Genomic DNA, 16,548 nt, shown 5'->3' on the forward strand with positions numbered 1-16,548 from the left:
CCAGTTCTGTTTGCCCCGTTGTAGAGTCCTCGCCTCTGTGACTCCACGGAGCCACAGCCTGCCCAAGACCACCAATGTCTTGGGAATATAATGGAAAAATCCGAACCTCTCCTGGGTCCCACCCACAATGGTTCATCTGTCCAGAAGGTCCCTGGGGCAGGGGCACATCGTTTACCATTCCTGCTCAGCTAGGAAAACCGATCCTGGGTGGGATTCTCTTCCTGACCTCCCACTACTTCCCCACAAAGTCTCAGACTCTAGAAAAGCTGCCGCTACTGAAAAGTCAGAAGAGCTAGACTGAATGAGGAGCCTCTTACCCCCTCCCAGCCCCCCACAGTGCCAAGGATGACAGCCCAGCCTTAGCAAATTAACCAGAACACCCTCATCCCAGCCTCGGGGATCTGTAGGAGGAGCTAAGTTATGCCAATGTCCAAAGCTGGAGCTCCATTTGCCCCAAACCCGGGCAACAGAAACCTTCTCCAAGACCCAACACGCAGTCCCTGCTCCGGGTGGAGCTGGGGCTCACAATCTCTGGCTTAAAAGGCCTGCGAGACCCCATTTGGCCATGGGCCTTCCCCCCACAACAAGGCTGTGTGGTTCCCCTCCTTCCACCCTCTGACCCTGCAGCAGCCCCTCTTCCAACGTGCACTCCAGTCAACCCCACCCACTCTGCCCTTCCCCCATCTCCCCCTCCTCACTCTGCCCCTGTGTCAGGACTTGAACCAGCCTCCCTGCCCCAGCCCGTGACCCCTCCCTTCCAGGTGTGTGCCTCTCCGTGCTCAAAGATCACGGCCTCTCCAGGTGGGGCTGGTCCCCACAAATCTTGTCCCTGCAGAGTTCTCAGCGCGGGGCCTGGCTAAGGATCCGGCGCAGGGGGTTTGTGGGATGAATGCAGAACGGAGCCAGAATGCTCGGTGGAGAGCAGGGTCACCGAGGTCGCAGGAGCAAGAGGGACACGCGAGGGTAGTATCTCAGGTGTGAGAAAGCCCATTGGGATCTAGGCATGAGCTCTTCTGAACATTTTAGTGCTGGCGCTGGGATGCACAGGGAAGAGCGGGCTGGGGACCCTTTGCAGAGCTCTGGAGAGGACAGATCCTCCGGGGCTGGGAGAGGTGGGGGCTGTGGACAAGGCCACCAGCTCAGGGATGGAGGCTCCTACGGGAGGGCCCCGGGAAAGGCCCCGGCCACACTAACTGGTCCTCTGAGGTGACCGGTGCGCCTGGTCCCTAAGCCTCACGAGACGCACATTTCTCTGAATCCCAATTCGCTTCCAGTGGAGGAGAGCGACAGCTGCGTCGCACGTGGGCTCGTCAGGACGGAGGAGTCCAGGCACCATGCCTCTAGCTCTGTCCCGAGCCTTGGGCTGTAGAGAGAAGAAAGGACCCTCAAGTTTCCCTGCCGTGGAGGCATCAGTCTTCTGGGCGTGGAGACGCCAGCCGAGCCCAGGACTAGGAGAGGCACAAGGGAGTCCCGGACCCGCAGAGCGTCAGCCTCCGAGACCTGGTGCTCACAGGGGCGGCGACACTGCGCTATCCTCTTCTCGAGGGCTGAGAGCTGAACTTATCCGAGCTCAATACGGGGGCCGCTCGGAATGGGGAAAACGGGGACCTGAGGCTGCACAGGGAAATGGTGTGAAGATAAGCTGGAATAGGCAGTCAGAAGTTCAGGTCTACTGTGGCTCGTTGGTCTAGGGGTATGATTCTCGCTTAGGGTGCGAGAGGTCCCGGGTTCAAATCCCGGACGAGCCCATTCTCTTTTCTTTTTAACCCAAGAACTCCCAGGGTACCCAGCCCAGGGACTCCTGCGGGAACAAAATATGGCTCTGAGGGCCCGTCGACCTCCACCGCCCACATCCAGCCCGCCAGCCTGATCGGAAGGGCCAGAAGCCCTGAATCTGAGTCCTGAATTTGGGCTCCATATTAGTTTAGGGAGTGGGAGGTAAGGAGAGAGATCTGCACGCACAGCCGGAGGCCACAGCCTCAGCTTGGGACACCTCGCCCTCCGCCCATCCCACTGAGGCTCAACACTCCCAGGTGGTTTTCCCCTCTGGCCGCCAGAGGGAGCGCCGAGCCGACGCTGCTGGGCTGGCAATTGGGGAACTTCCACCTGGGCCCCGGTCCAGGAAAGCCCCCAACTGTGTTCGGGTGAGCTAGGCTCTGGCCGCCGGGCTGCACTTCTTCTGTTGTTAATGACCAGTGGAGGATAGGGGAGCCTCCAGAGACCCCCCCCCCACTCCCACGAGGCGAAACGGGAGAGTTGGGAGGCTGGGTAGGACTGCCCTGAGCGTGCACCTCACGAAGGGGACCCCTTAACTTCGGCCGCAGTTTCTTCTCACTTCCCCTTTCCCTTCCTGGGATCTGAACAGAAACCTCAGAGCCACCTCAGCCGGTGGCCCAGAACCTAGTAACAGCACCCTCGCGCTGCATTAATCCAGCCTCTAATGATGGACATCCATGTTGCCCCAACCTTCTCTTTGTCCACATGGGGAGCAGTAAGAGGCGCCCCTTCTCCCCCCAGACAGGGGGCATCAGCCGAGGCCTAGTGGAGACCACGAACACCTACTCCAGTCCAGCAGTGAGGAGGTCCCACCCTGTGTGAATTGCCCGCGCCAGACAGCAACAGGGCAGCCCCCACTTTCCCTACCAGAGGGGCATCTAGTCAGAGAAGGCTGCAAACCAGAAGATTTAAATGAGATCTAGAATCTCATAACGTAATACCGAAAATGTCCAAGATGCAATTGAAAATCACTGGTCAAACTAAGAACCAGGACAATTTCAACTTGAAGGAGAAATGACAAGAGACACCGACTCAAATGTTGGAACCATCTGCCAAGGAGGGTAAAGGTGGGTGAAGCAGCTGTGGTAAAAATGCTTCAAGTAGCAATTACAAGCTACTTGAACAAATTTAAAAAGTGAAAGTCTCAAATAAATGGAAGATATAAAGAATAGCCAAATGGAAAACTTAGAACTGAAAAATACAATAACCAAAATAAAAAGCTTAATTGATGGGCAACAGCAGAATGAACAAGACAGAAGAATCAGTAAACTTGAAGACAGAACAATAGAAGTTGCCCAATCTGAAGAACTGAGAAAATAAACTTAAAAAATAAAATAAACCAAATAACAGAGCCTCAAGGATCTGTAGGGCTTTAACAAAATATATAATATTGGAGTCACTGAAGACCCAAGAGAGGAGAAAAATGGGGCTAAATAGTTTTAGAAGAAATAGTAGCTGAAAATTTCCAGTAGGTTTTTTAAAAAAATAAACTTTAGGAGAGGGTGTACTCACACCTCTCCATTCTTTGATGAAAGAATAAAGTTTTCAAAATAATCCTTATTGTTAGAGTTCTCAAAAAACAACAACAACAAAATCGAGCAGAATTACATAACCCCCTGCCCCCAAACACCACAGCCTCCTCCATTCCCATGTTGTTGTTGTTGTTTTTCTCAGTATCACAACTGTTATTTCATGCTGGTGCTACCTATCAGCTGCAGTGGCTGTAGCTTGGCTGTGGCTGTGTGTTCATTCCAGGGTCCAGGGTGAAAAAGTAGCCCTAATTGTGCACATGCTGTTCTCACACTGTGGGCAGGAAGGGGAGGGGTGACCCTCACAACAGCTTTTAAAGTTTCTTCCTGAAAGTCAGCTCTGATTACTTTACAGATGCCTTTGAAGTCACATGGCCAAGTTCAACATCAAGGAAGAAAGCCAATAACTGGGAAAAATAGAATCTACCGCCCTTCCAGAACCCACAACCAAATCAAGCAACGGTCCATCAGGAAAACGTAAAGCGACCATAGGTGTCTGGGGTCACGGGAAATCAGGGGCTTGCACCGAATGAGGTGGGGGAGGAAAGTCAGGGAAACTGTTGCCACGACCTCAGCCCAAGCACCGAGGCGGATGGTCTGGAGTTCGCGGGGGTCCACTGCCATCCCCAGCCCTGGAGAACCCTCGCCTGTCTCTCGTCTGCAGCAGGGAAGCAGGTGCTTCATGAAGGCTCCCTGGAGAGCAGCCCTGAAATTCAAGGCCACACTTCTGGCTGCCTCCGGATTTCTCCTCGGCAAACTCGAACTTCCAGAGGAAATTCTGGGAAATGCGGCTCCCATCTTGTTACGGGCCGAACGCTGGTGTCCGCCCCAAACCCCTAGGTTGAGGTCTGACCCCACCGTGATGGTACTTGGGGACAGGCCTGCGGGGCTACCAGGCCCAGAGGACGGGACCCCCCGACGGGAAGGCGGCGGACGCGGTCTCATCTGGAACCGCCCGTAAGACAGCGGCCAACCTGACTGAGCTCTTCCCGGCGCCCGGGGGCGCGGCCTCAAGGTCCCCACCGTCGGGGAGTAGGCGGCGGGCAGGCCCCGAGGCCGCAGCCCCGCGCCTTAGGAGCAGGGACCGCCGGCCGCTCCGCGCTCCCGCCGCCCGCTCCCATGACGGCGGCGCGCGCGAGACACGGCCCATTCCCGTGTATTTTTGAAATCTATCTCCCTCTACTTTTTTTCTGACGTATTTTAAAGCACATATAGCATTGCTTCACCCGTAAAAGCTTTTTGCCTTTTTTTTCACCAAATATCTCTACAAATAAAGTCCTTTGTTCTAAAATACTCGCAATGCCATGTGCACATCCAACAACATTAACGGTGATGCTGCAGTGTTCTCTCGTGCTCAGTACGCATGCAGGTTCCCGCTGCCTCCTAACCTCCACTCCGCATTTGGCTGGTTAGATTCAGGATTCAAGCCAGGTCCGCACATCGAGGTTGGTGGAATCTGAAATCTCATTGAGTCCTCAGCAGATTCTCCGAGGTGCCCTGTCTCCAGAATTTGGGGTAGGGAAGAAGCAGGCAACCCCTAGGTCCCACTCCCAGTCCATCATGTATCTGAAGTTCCTTTCTGTTCTGGAGAGCCAAGCCGGGAGGGGGCTGGGGCGGGGTTGCCCCAGCCCCGACCTTCCCGGGTCTCACTCCTGGCATGCAAGGATCCGCATGCTCCCTCCAGTGACGTCTCATTTCTGACCCTGAATCCCGGGAGACTGGATCCTAAAGCAGAGGGCGTGAGCAAGGTAGGTGTCGCGGCAGGCTCCACGGGGTCTCCATTCCCCTCCAGCAATCCACTACCAGGTCGCTGGTTCCAGCAACTCAAGATCGTCCAAAGGACGGACCAAGAAATGTTGGGGCAAAATAAGTTTTTAAATAAAAATAAATTTCTTTTAGCTAATTCAAAGGAAGTATAGATGGAGTTATGCGAACAAGTGGAATCCAGTTAAGTCTAACAATTATTTTGGGTTCACGGGCTTGTTTGCGTAAATATAGTGGTGGGTCCCTTATCATTGCCCCATTTCGGGCCGCGTGTCCGCGCATTGCAGGATCATCTCGGGCTGGCCCGCCCCGAGTTCTATCCGTGCCTCAGGGCTCCCGGGGGCAGCAGAGCCGCTGTCTGTCCTTCCGTCCATCGGTCAGTGTGGAGCCTTACCCCTCCCCCCCCAGCTGCTCTCCGGCTGGGGACACCGCGAATTCCGGGCATTCTCAACACGCAGGTCGCCCGACGGTGCTCCACGTCCCCGCTAACCCCGGGGCCTACCCAGCCCAGTCATTTTGGGTTATCCACAGCCAGTCAACTTTCCAAACATGGTCACAGTCTACCAAGCATGGGTGCTCGGCTAGCTTCATCGGTAAAGCGTGAGACCCTTAATCTCAGGGTCCTTGGTTTGAGCCCCACGTTGGGCGTTCTTTTGACAGAATCTCTAAGCAATTCCTGGCATTCGGTTTAGGTACAAAATGCACCAAAGGCTAGTCTGACGAACTGGGTCCAGACGCTGCCACATCTGCAGCCTGTCAGTTCGCAATGAGTCACCCCGCCCAAGCTCTCACAGGCCTGGAGTCTCCTCCTTACAGTGGGTCCGCGAACCCACTTGATTCCTCAACTTCTTTAACCAAAGGAACCTTAGAAATGGGTCCATCAAAGATTTGAACCTGGCTACCAGACAAAAGCCACCCACCAGTTCCTCCTTTGGTTTATTTAGTCGATGGAGCGAGCTGCTACTATTATCTGTGCATCTGCAAGACAACGTGGTGTAAAAAGCTCAACTTATACTATGATATTCCTTTGGGAGTGAGGGGTGTACTGGATTCCAAGTCACAATCGTTTCTCAAACAGGAGTGACCCTACAGGGCAGAGGAGCCCAGACCACTGTGAGGAAGGACGAGGGTGAAAACCAGGGTGGGCATGTCCATATCTGGTGAATGCGACAGCGGTGTGTCCCACATCCCAACTACTCTTTTTTTTTTGCGGTATGTGGGCCTCTCACCGTTGTGGCCTCTCCCGTTGCGGAGCACAGGCTCCGGACGCGCAGTTTCAACGGCCATGGCTCACGGGCCTAGCCGCTCCGTGACATGTGGGATCTTCCCGCACCGGGGCACGAACCCGCGTCCCCTGCATTGGCAGGCAGGCTCTCAACCACTGTGCCACCAGGAAAGCCCCCAACTACTCTTTAAAAGAGGGGCTCGTCCGGGATTTGAACCCGGGACCTCTCACACCCTAAGCGAGAATCATACCACTAGACCAACGAGCCACCTCCTGAGGGTCATTTGTTCTCCTCTTGAGTTCAACGTGGTTCTGTCCTCACTGGTCTGGACTGTCTCGGTTTTCTCATCCATGGATCGTTTCCCTTTTCCCCACAAATGTCAGGGAAGGATTTGATTCCATGGACAGGAGGGGGATGGGAAGGCTCAGCATTGGCACACTCTGAGACTCCCAAGTCGGCAAGTCCCGATGCGAGTTTTGGAGGGTCCCGCTCCTCTGCTCTCCTCTCCGCCTGTGGAAAACTGAGACGATCAGCTCAGGAGAACGTCCCCAGGTCCCTCTTCCATCACCGGGCTAAGGGCTGGGCAGCGGAGTGAAGCTGAGAGCCGGGTTTGGCCCCCCGCCCCTGGCGTGGCGGGCTCCCCGGACGCCTCCGGGACCGCCACCCCCACCCCCACGCCACTCACTGGAAAGACCCGCCGTGGGGTCCCGAGTCTCACACCCCGTCCAGATCAGAGAACTGCCTCCCGGAGCCCCAGACTCGCGTCCCAGTGCAGACAGCAGCTGGGAAGGGACCCCGGCGAGGGGGTTTAGGTAGGGAGCAAAAGGATGAAGGAGGAAGTTGAGGAAACTCAGGGAGCCCTCAGGGGACACTCCCCGCCCCGCGTTGCCGTTGCCGTTGCCACTGCTGTGACCTGGGTCACGGCCCCTCCATGTCCGCTGAGCACACCCAGACACCAGACTTCAGTGTCCAGGCCCGATCTGGCCACTCAAGTTCAACTGGGATCTGGGTCCACCACCCCCTGGGCCTGCCACATGATCCATCCTCACAGGCCCTGACCCCACACCAGCCCTGCCAGGGATTCCGTTTCTGCCATAAAATGACCAGAAAAAGCAAACTGGGCTCCTCGGGGATTCGAAGCCAAAGTGAGGGTAAGAACTCCTCCCCAGGGACCTTCCTCTGCAGTTCGCACTTCCTGTTCATTGGACAAATGCCCAACTGGAGGCAGGCCCTCGACTGAGGGCATGGGTAGAGGGCAGCAGACACCGGGTGCCAAAGGGGGTTAAGGCAGGCCTGAGGGAGGGACACCACTGACACAGGACTTTGCAGAGGAAATAACCTGCTGGTGGAGGCAGTAGTACTTTCCCCTCAAGAAAAGGGGAGTCTTAAAAGGCTCTGGCTATAGGAGAAGAAAGTGCTGGCCAGGGAGCCTGGTTACCCCGGTTGACCCCCACCAGGCCTTAGGGGTGGGAGAGGCCTCCCTGGACATCCAAGTGGGGCCCGGGGTTCTGTGCAGGAAACCCACTTGCTCGGGGACTTGAGAGTCAGGAGGCATGAAAGGGGCACCCAGCATGCACGACCCTGGGCTTAACTGGAGAAACCCAAGCGTTTAGGTCAGAGAAGAGGCCCACCAGCCCCCTGCCCCCTCTGCATGTTCTGGGAAGATCTGGCTCTTCGGCAGCTCGCCTGGCAGGGGCTCTGTACCATAATCCCCTGGGCCTGGGATCAGGAAGCTCTTCCCAGATTGGGGGACCTGAAATTTCAACCAAAGCCTCAGTCCCTGCCCGTGTCACACATGTCTTGTCTTTTCTGTATTCTGATTCTTTGATGTCTGGAGCCTTGCTGACTCTGGAGGGAATGCCCCTCCCAAGGTTGGCCAATTCTAGGAGATAGTAAACAATTCCTCTGCCAGCAGGCATTTCAGATACAAACCAACCAATCCAGAGTCCACAACCACCTGTTTTATCAGACTCTTACACTCTGGGCCACAACCCATCTGCCAGAATCACCTCAAGGCTGGGAAACAGACAACTAGGGACAGCACCTATGCCCCAGAGCCCAGTGAAATTATTCAAACTAACCCATTTAAACCTGTTTTCCCTGCCTCACCTGTTTCACCTTTCGTGAAACCACAATAAAGCCTCTTTTGCCCACATTTTCTTCTCATTCCTTCCGCCTCCTGACTGACTCTGGTGCTTCCCCTGTGCCCCCCTCCCCCAACGTGGAGGCGTGCCCCCTCCTCTTGGAAACTGTGAGTAACAAGCCATCTTCTCAATGGCTGGATCTGTTGGCCTCAGAGAATAATAATAAAACCTATGTAAACATTGCCGTTCTTCCAACTTGGAGAAGAGACCCCGTGTCTAGAGCACCGCCCTCTGGACACCTGTGGAGACCCCAGGTCCTTCGCGGTCCCCATGCTCAGTCTCCGATGCGGTTTCCTTCCTTCCCTTGGTCGTGGAAGGCCCTTTGGCAGCCCCTCAAGTAGGAAAAAGACGTTGAAACGTGGGCTTGTCCGGAATTTGAATTTATGACCCAAAGCAAAGATACATGCCCAGACCAAGTTACATCGTTCTCCAGGTCCAGGCACCGTCTGGCACACAGACCCGGTCTCCAGCGAGCGGAGACAGAAGTGTTTGCCCCTGCCCCGTTCGGGCTCCTTCCCCCAGCGCCAGGCCTCCAGGCCAGTCCCGGAGCCCCAAGGACGAAGCCTCCGGCCTGGAAACACCCGCCCCAAGCGGAGCGATGGCCACTTGGCAGCACGGAACTGGGCGCAGCCCGATCGGATCGCGGCAGGCGGGGACCAAGATCCTCACGCTTAGGACTCCGTAGAGCTCCGGAGTCTTCAGCCCGAAAACTGGGGATGTCTGAATAAAAGAAAGTGGGGCTCAACCAGAATTTGAACCCGCGACTTCTCGCACGCCAAAACGAGAACCATACCCCTAGACCAACCAGCCGACGCCTGAATAGCTCCTGACGTCTGTCTTTGGAAGCCTGAGACCGCGGCTCTGCCCTCCGATCCTGGGCCGAGTTCTGGCGGCCGGGCCCCGCAGGAACTTGCGCCGGAGGAGGTTTCGGTTTCGATTCCAGAAGGAGGAGAGTTGCAGCGCTGCCGGAACCTAACGGAGAGGGGGCTCCCGCACACTAGGGCCCTAGAGCCGCAGAGCCAGACTCCCCCAGGCCACGAGGGCCACCCAGTCTCCAACAGCTAGAGGAGGGGACGGGCGACCAGGAGGAGGAGGGAGTCCCTGTGGCCCAGGTGAGTGTGAAAGTCTCCCAGGCCAGAAATTTCACCCAATATGGGACACAAATCCAAGACCTCGAGAATGAGACTCTGCCACCTCCCAACCGGCCAGTCCGGGTGAGCCTCGAGCATCTCGGGGTCCCTCTTGGCCTGAGCTCGGCCCCAGAAAACCCTCACAGTTCTGGAACCCTGATGTAGGGGTCAGAACTGGGGTTGGTGCGCGCTTCTTCCTGAACGGCGCTGCCCCGCTAGCAAGGAGTCCAGCATCCACCTGGAAAGGAAGGCCTCCCTGGCTTGTTCCCGAGGCGAGGCCATGGAGCCTTCCTGATTTGCTTCAGGCTACTCGTCCAAAAGAGAGCTGAGAATTTGATGATGAGAAATCGTCCCTTATTGGAACCCGACACCTCCCACAACCTAAGCGAGGATCACACCGCGATCCTTACTAGTCTCTAGTGATACCCAACCACGTGCCCTTGCCCCCGACTTTCCAGCTCGCTGGAGCTGCTGGGACTACACAGACCCACGGCCGGACAGCAGACAGGAACTTGTTGGGGCTCTCGTCCTCTGCTGAAAGGACCCGAGAATTCAGCACTCCAGTGCCCGAGATGCAGTGTGCACAGGATCCAGGGTTTGTCCCTACCATTTTTAGGACAGTAAAGTTCTGAAGAAATACAACTAGTTTGTGAGGAGTATCCTTTTCTAACCCTGCCTGGCTAGCTCAATTGGTAGCACATGAGACTCTTAATCTCAGGGTCGTGGGTCCCACGTTGGACATGACTTTTGCCCTCAGGGCTTGGCTTCACAGGTAAGCAGAGATGATATTACAGAAGTGACCAGATCCATATAAACTAAGCCTCTTCCAAAGGAGGATCTGTTGCTGGTCCAGGGAAGCCGGCATGTGGCCACCAACCTCGAATCTCACTGGAGCAACTTGCTTTTGTCTCATTAATATTTTATTATATGCGTTTTGGAATTTAAAAGTTGAAACTTACTCCACAGTTCCAGATACAGCACACAGAGTGGGTCAGGAGCCCCTCTGAGAGGTTCCTTTTCTAAGAACTTTCTTGAAATTCCCGCGATCGGGGCAAGCGCTTATCAGGCCAAGAATTATCGCCCAGAGTAGGACTTGAACCCATTCAGTCTCAGTTCTACACGCGGAACGAGAGCTACAACAGGAGACTTGGAAATGGATTTTCAGCTAACTCTGGCCCTAAGCAGGGACCTACATGATGCTCCATCCGGGGGTGTTCCCCACCCAGGACCCTCGCCTCCCCCAACCCTGTGTGTCCCCACGTGCATTTGCTTCAGTTTTCCTCCCTCCTGAGACAGAGATGCAGCAGGGAAGGGAGCCCCTCATCTGGCCGTTATTCCTGTCCCAGCCCCCTCCCCTTTCTAAAGTAGAAAGAAAGTTGGAAATCGTGGGCTACTCCAAGTAGAGGTTGGGTGTCCCTCTCCTCGAGAGGCAGCAGTGAGGGAAATGTGAGTTCCTTTCTTGGGGTGGGGTAGGGGAACCAGAAGGGTTAGCAACACCGGCCCTGAGGCTCTCATGATGTCGGTTCATCTGGGTATCCAGGTTTCCAAGGTGGGGGCCAACGGGGGGCAGGAGAGGGCTTGGCAGTGGGGAGGTGCCTGCCAGGTTGTGTCCCTCTTGGTGCCCTGGATTGGGGCACCCTACTTGTCCAAAAGAGAGAGAGACTGTATTCATCAGAGTTCTGTTGTAGTCTATTTTTCTGGAGAACTCAGAGAGAGAGAGAGAGAAAGAGAGAGAGAGGAAGGGGAAAGTGAGGGAGAGATTGTGATTGATTGTAAAAATTGGCTCACATGATTGTGGGGATGCCAAAGTGAAATGTGCGGGGTGGGAATTCCATCAAGAGTCCATGTTGCAGACTGGAGTCAGAAGGCAGTCCAAGGCAAAATTCTATCCTCTTGGGGCTAATCTTAGTCTTCTCTCTTAAGACCTTCAGTTGATTGGGAGAAGCCCACCCACATTATGGGAAGATAATTTGATTTACTCAACTCTACTGATTTAAATGTTAGTCACATCTAAAAAATACCTTCACAGCAACATCTAGACTGGTGTTTGACCAAACATCTGGGCACCATAGCCTGGCCAAATTCACACACAAAATTACCCATCACAGGGTCCTGTCAAAGTGCTGGACTTCCTTCCAGACTTGTGGTTGCCAAGGGGGAGGAGAGTAGGGAAGGGATCGATTGGGAGTTAGAGGTTAGCCAATGCAAACTATTATATATAGACTGGATAAACAACAAGGTCCTACTGTGTAGCACAGGGAACTATATTCAATAGTCTATGATAAACCATAATGGAAAAGAATTTTTAAAAGAATATATATATGTATATGTATAACTGAATTGCTTTGCTGTACAGCAGAAACTAACACAACATTGTAAATCAACTATACTTCAATTTTTTTAAAAGTGCTGAGCTTCCTTCTTAATAATAGGAGAGACAAGGTACAAAAGCTTACCTTCTACTTTGGATGTGTCCCAGTAGGCACCATACCAGAAAACAGTACCTCCCAAGCTTCTCAGAGGTGCTGGTGCGTCTCCTCAACCGTGCAAGTCTTATTGCCTCCGTGAATAGCATTTCCTGCAGGCACTGCCAAGATCCCTAGTCTGTTCCACTGCAGCATGCCGTAGAGCCATGCTGGCGAACCAGTATCTCTGTCCCTTCTGATTCCTTCTTTCACAGTTTGCCATGGCATTTCTGGCAATTCTACTTCATTTAATGTAGGCCATTGCTTTTTCCATCCTTCCAAGAGCCATGCCAGCTGAGTATCACAACCAGCTTGAGGGACCATGCCAGGCGTTAAGTTCTGTGTCATGAAAGAGTGTCCCATATGATAATCTCTCCTTTTTCCAGCTTTTTATTCTCCTCACCCAGATCCAGGACCGTCAGGATCCACTCCGGGCAGACTCTCCAGGTCACCGCTGACACGTCATCCAGATCCTACAGAAGCAGTCCCAGTACTTTCCCAGTTGAGTCATGCTGGGATGTGACCCTAGTATTTGGTATGGTGGCCTGGAGGGGAAGTTGGAGCAGGTCTGAAGTGACCAAATGTTTTGTAAAATACCTGCCTCATTTGAGGTTCCTCCTAGTCTCCAGGCAAGGGGGTGGAGGCCTGGGCCCCCACAGCAGGCCCCGAGAGTTCAAGGCTCTCAATGCAGCTACCCAGATATATCCATTCCAAGTTTGATGGCCCCGAGCGTTCAAGGTTCTCAATGCAGCTACTCAGATATCCCCATTGCAAGTTTGAGGGTCCCATTTCTTCCCTATCAGCACCCTGACATTGGTCCAGGAAATTTGCTGAGACTGAGAATTCAAGTCTGCCTCAAGGCCTGCTCTTGAGCCTGGCCTTCAGCTTTATCGGCCCTTCAGCTGTAGAAGATGTAGGTTGCTTTCAATGCTGCCAGAGCAGCCTCTGATGTTCACTCTGCTTTGAATTGGTGATTAGTCCACAGGAGGCTGTCATTCTCGGGTTTCAATGCATTAAAGACATTGAAACATTTTGGTTTCAATGCGTCAACACATAATTCCACAATGCTTACAATGATCACATTTCCACTGTATCTCCAAAATGCCAGAGACATGGGGTGAGCTCCCTCCCATACAGCCATCCCAGTTCAACGGGGACAAAAGGCTTAATAATTGCATGGCTCCAGCATACCCGGGTCTCTCAGAAGTCTACCTACCACCAGTGATGTCCTCCTTGGTGCCAGGCAGCCAGAAGGTGATTCAACCTTGGAATCTTGTAACCGAGTAGGACCCTGTGGGGCCTTCCAGGGACAGATCCCCCCATGTCCTCCGCCTGCCCTCATCTGTAGAAAACATTAGCCTTCTAGGCCTTCCCCAAGTTCCAAAGAATAAATTTAATCAGAGAAGTGAGAAAATGCAGAAAGAAAGGAAAACAGTCAAGCAAGACAGTGGTTTAGCCATTAAACAAAGTCAAGCACCTTTAACTCCTCCTCAAGGGCTGTAGATAATATTCTGAGCTGTTTTGCAGAGCCCGAAACCCTCACCAGGTGGTAGAAGTTAACTGTAGATTGCCCAAAAGCACCTATGTAGACCCCAGACCGGTTGGAACCAGAAGGTTGATGATGTTGACTCCCAATTACCTCACCTCCAACCAATCAGAAGAATGTCCATGAGCTGATCACACACCCCCACAACCCCCATTCCTCACCTTGTCTTTAAAAACCTTTCCCTGAAAGCCATCTGGGGAGTTTAGGCCTTTTGAACGCTAGCTTACTGGGCTCCTTGCGCGATGCCTGCAATAAACGCTGCACTTTCCTTCACCACCACCCGGTGTCAGTAGATTGGCTTTATTGCACAAAGCTGAGCAGACCCAAGTTTGGTTCGGTAACATTCTCATTCTTAGAGTCTGTTTCCAACTATTTTAGGACAAGTTTCCAGGGATTTTTGTGTAATCAGTTCATGAAGGGAACACTCTGAGGAGGCATCTGTAAGGAAGCAGGGGAAGCAGGATAGACCCGTGGGCCAGTATTTAAACTTTTATCCCTCAGCTTCAAACTCACCCTGTAGACCCCGCTTAGTGACACAGTAAGTCCTCTACATACGAACGAGTTCCATTCTGAGAGCACGTTCATAAGTCCAATTTGTTCCTAAGTCCAACAAAGTTAGCCTAGGTACCCAACTAATACAATCGGCTATGTAGTACTGTACTGTAATAGGTTTATAATACTTTTCGCACAAATAATACATAAAAAACACAAAATGAAAACATTTTTAATCTTACAGTACAGTACCTTGAAAAGTACAGTAGTACCAGCTACATCATTGCTGTTTTTATGCTTGCTTCCGGACATCCTGGGCTTGAAATAAAGACACTGTACTACTGTCCTCTATACAGTACTGTACAGTAAAGTACACAAAAGCATAACCACTTGTATAGGATGCACGCATGTGACAATATACGCCAGACACGTGAACTAACTTACGTGATTAGACATGCGAACACACATTCGCATCTTTGAAAGTACGCAACTTGAAGGTTCGTATGTGGGGGACTGACTGTACTGCGCTTTGCCAGAGGATCTGTGTCATATTTTGCCGATAGGAGACACTCGAGAGGCTGAAAGGCTGGCGGAGGAAGAAGGGACTCTACTTCCTGTTTGCTTCCCGTTCCTACTGCCACCCACCCCACCCAGCCTCACTTTTTTATTCCTGGAATAGTAGTTCTTTCCAGAAATGGCAGCTGAATCCAGTTTGTTTCCCCAGCACTCACAGAACCACCCTCATCATGGCTCATGAGAGACACCTGCGCAAGCTGACGGAGCCCCCCCCCCCCTCAGGCGTTTGGGGATACCAGTCCTAGGGGACCCTCCTCTGAGCTCAGCTGAGCTGCCTCTTTTCCAGAGATTGGTGTTTTTTTTTTGTTTTTATTTTTGCGTTACACGGGCCCCTCACCGCTGTGGCCTCCCCTGTTGCAGAGCACAGGCTCCGGACGCGCAGGCTCAGCGGCCATGGCTCACGGGCCCAGCCGCTCCGTGGCATGTGGGATCTTCCCGGACCGGGGCACGAACCTGTGTCCCCTGCAACGGCAGGCGGACTCTCAACCACTGAGCCACCAGGGAAGCCCCAGAGATTGGTTTTTAAGCTCCACAATTTCTCTCCAAGCTTCTAACTTTTAATAATCCCAACCTCTTCCCGTGGTCCTCCAGCCCCATGGGTGGTAGCTGCTTTCTCACGGTTCCCTTCTGCCTTCTCAACTGCCTCCTTAACAATGCTTTTTACATAGTTACCAGTTTTCATTAGTCTTACAATAACAAATAGGTTTGCTTACCCTCCCCCAGCTTTATTGAGGTATAATTGACAAATAAAAATGATATATATTGAAGGTGTATAACGTGAGGATTTGATATATCTATACCTCGTGAAATGATTACCACAATCAAGCTAATTAACACATCCATCACTTCACAAAGTTACCTTCTGTGTGTGCATGTGTGTGTTGAGAATACTTAAGATCTACTCTTAGCAATTTGAAGTTAACAATACGGTATTATTAACTATAATCACCATACTGTACATTAGATCCCCACAACTTATTCGTCTTATAATTAAAAGCTTGTATCCTTGTACCAACCTCTCCCCATTACCCCCACTCGCCAACGGATGGGTTTTTTGACTGCTGTGTGGACCCTGGTTTGGTAATGAATTTGGGCTTGAGCTCCTTGCCAATGGGAAATGGGATACTGGTGACTCGTGGCATGCAAGGGCATCGTTATCAAGCCGCCTATCACCTGGTTGATTATGATGAAGTGCCGACTGAAGCAAGTGCCCTGGGAGACCACTTGGCTGCTGCACTTGACTCTTATGGCAGTAAAGGTGACTACAAGGACTGTGGCATGGAAAGGATTCTCCTGGGTGCATCCGTTTGCTTAAAGAAAGAAAATGACAAGATCAGGCCTTTAAATTTTCAGCCTAAGTCATGTTCAGAGATCCAGGGACGTTTTCTGGCAGCCGTAAAATAATCGTATAGCTGCAGGGCTGACATTGCTGAAAATCAAACACATAATCGAATGAAGTATGTTGTGGAATGACAATGTAAGTTGAGTTCATAGACTTGGGAGATCTTCCATGTGGAAGAAACGGCATTGATTATGAAGGAGTGGAGCCGAAGCCTGGGGACATCTAGGTAGGCTCAGACCTAGTTGAGAATCTTGAACCCCTGAGTCATTTGGAGCCTCCCTTGCCAGTGAAAGCAGCCTGTCCTCTGATATCTGAGAAGAGTAGCCTTCCTGTGTTTGAATATCCTATAATAATCTCACCTGGAGCATGGCAGGTGAGACACGGGATGACGGTTCTCCTCAAAGCCCACACCAGCCAGCCTTGTTACCCCCTAACACTGGTTGCCCTATAACTACAATCAGATCAGCACGCTGTAGGAGAAGGACAAAGGCCGGCCTGGGAGGAAATCATTCATATGCCAAAAGAATTGCAAATTTTGTTCATTTATGCCAGCAGAGA

General features: G+C 52.6%; 2 non-coding genes across 2 annotated transcripts; one reads left to right on the top strand and one right to left on the bottom strand.

The window, feature by feature from the left end:
- The first annotated feature begins 1,676 nt into the window (after window positions 1-1,676).
- TRNAP-AGG (transfer RNA proline (anticodon AGG)) lies at window positions 1,677-1,748 on the top strand. Its single transcript has one exon. It is a non-coding gene; the product is annotated as a tRNA-Pro (tRNA).
- Window positions 1,749-6,490: 4,742 nt separating this feature from the next.
- On the bottom strand, window positions 6,491-6,562 carry TRNAP-AGG (transfer RNA proline (anticodon AGG)). Its single transcript has one exon. It is a non-coding gene; the product is annotated as a tRNA-Pro (tRNA).
- Window positions 6,563-16,548: the final 9,986 nt, after the last annotated feature.

Source organism: Tursiops truncatus, chromosome 15 (assembly GCF_011762595.2).
Source record: "Tursiops truncatus isolate mTurTru1 chromosome 15, mTurTru1.mat.Y, whole genome shotgun sequence".
In the NCBI taxonomy this organism is placed as follows: domain Eukaryota; kingdom Metazoa; phylum Chordata; class Mammalia; order Artiodactyla; family Delphinidae; genus Tursiops; species Tursiops truncatus.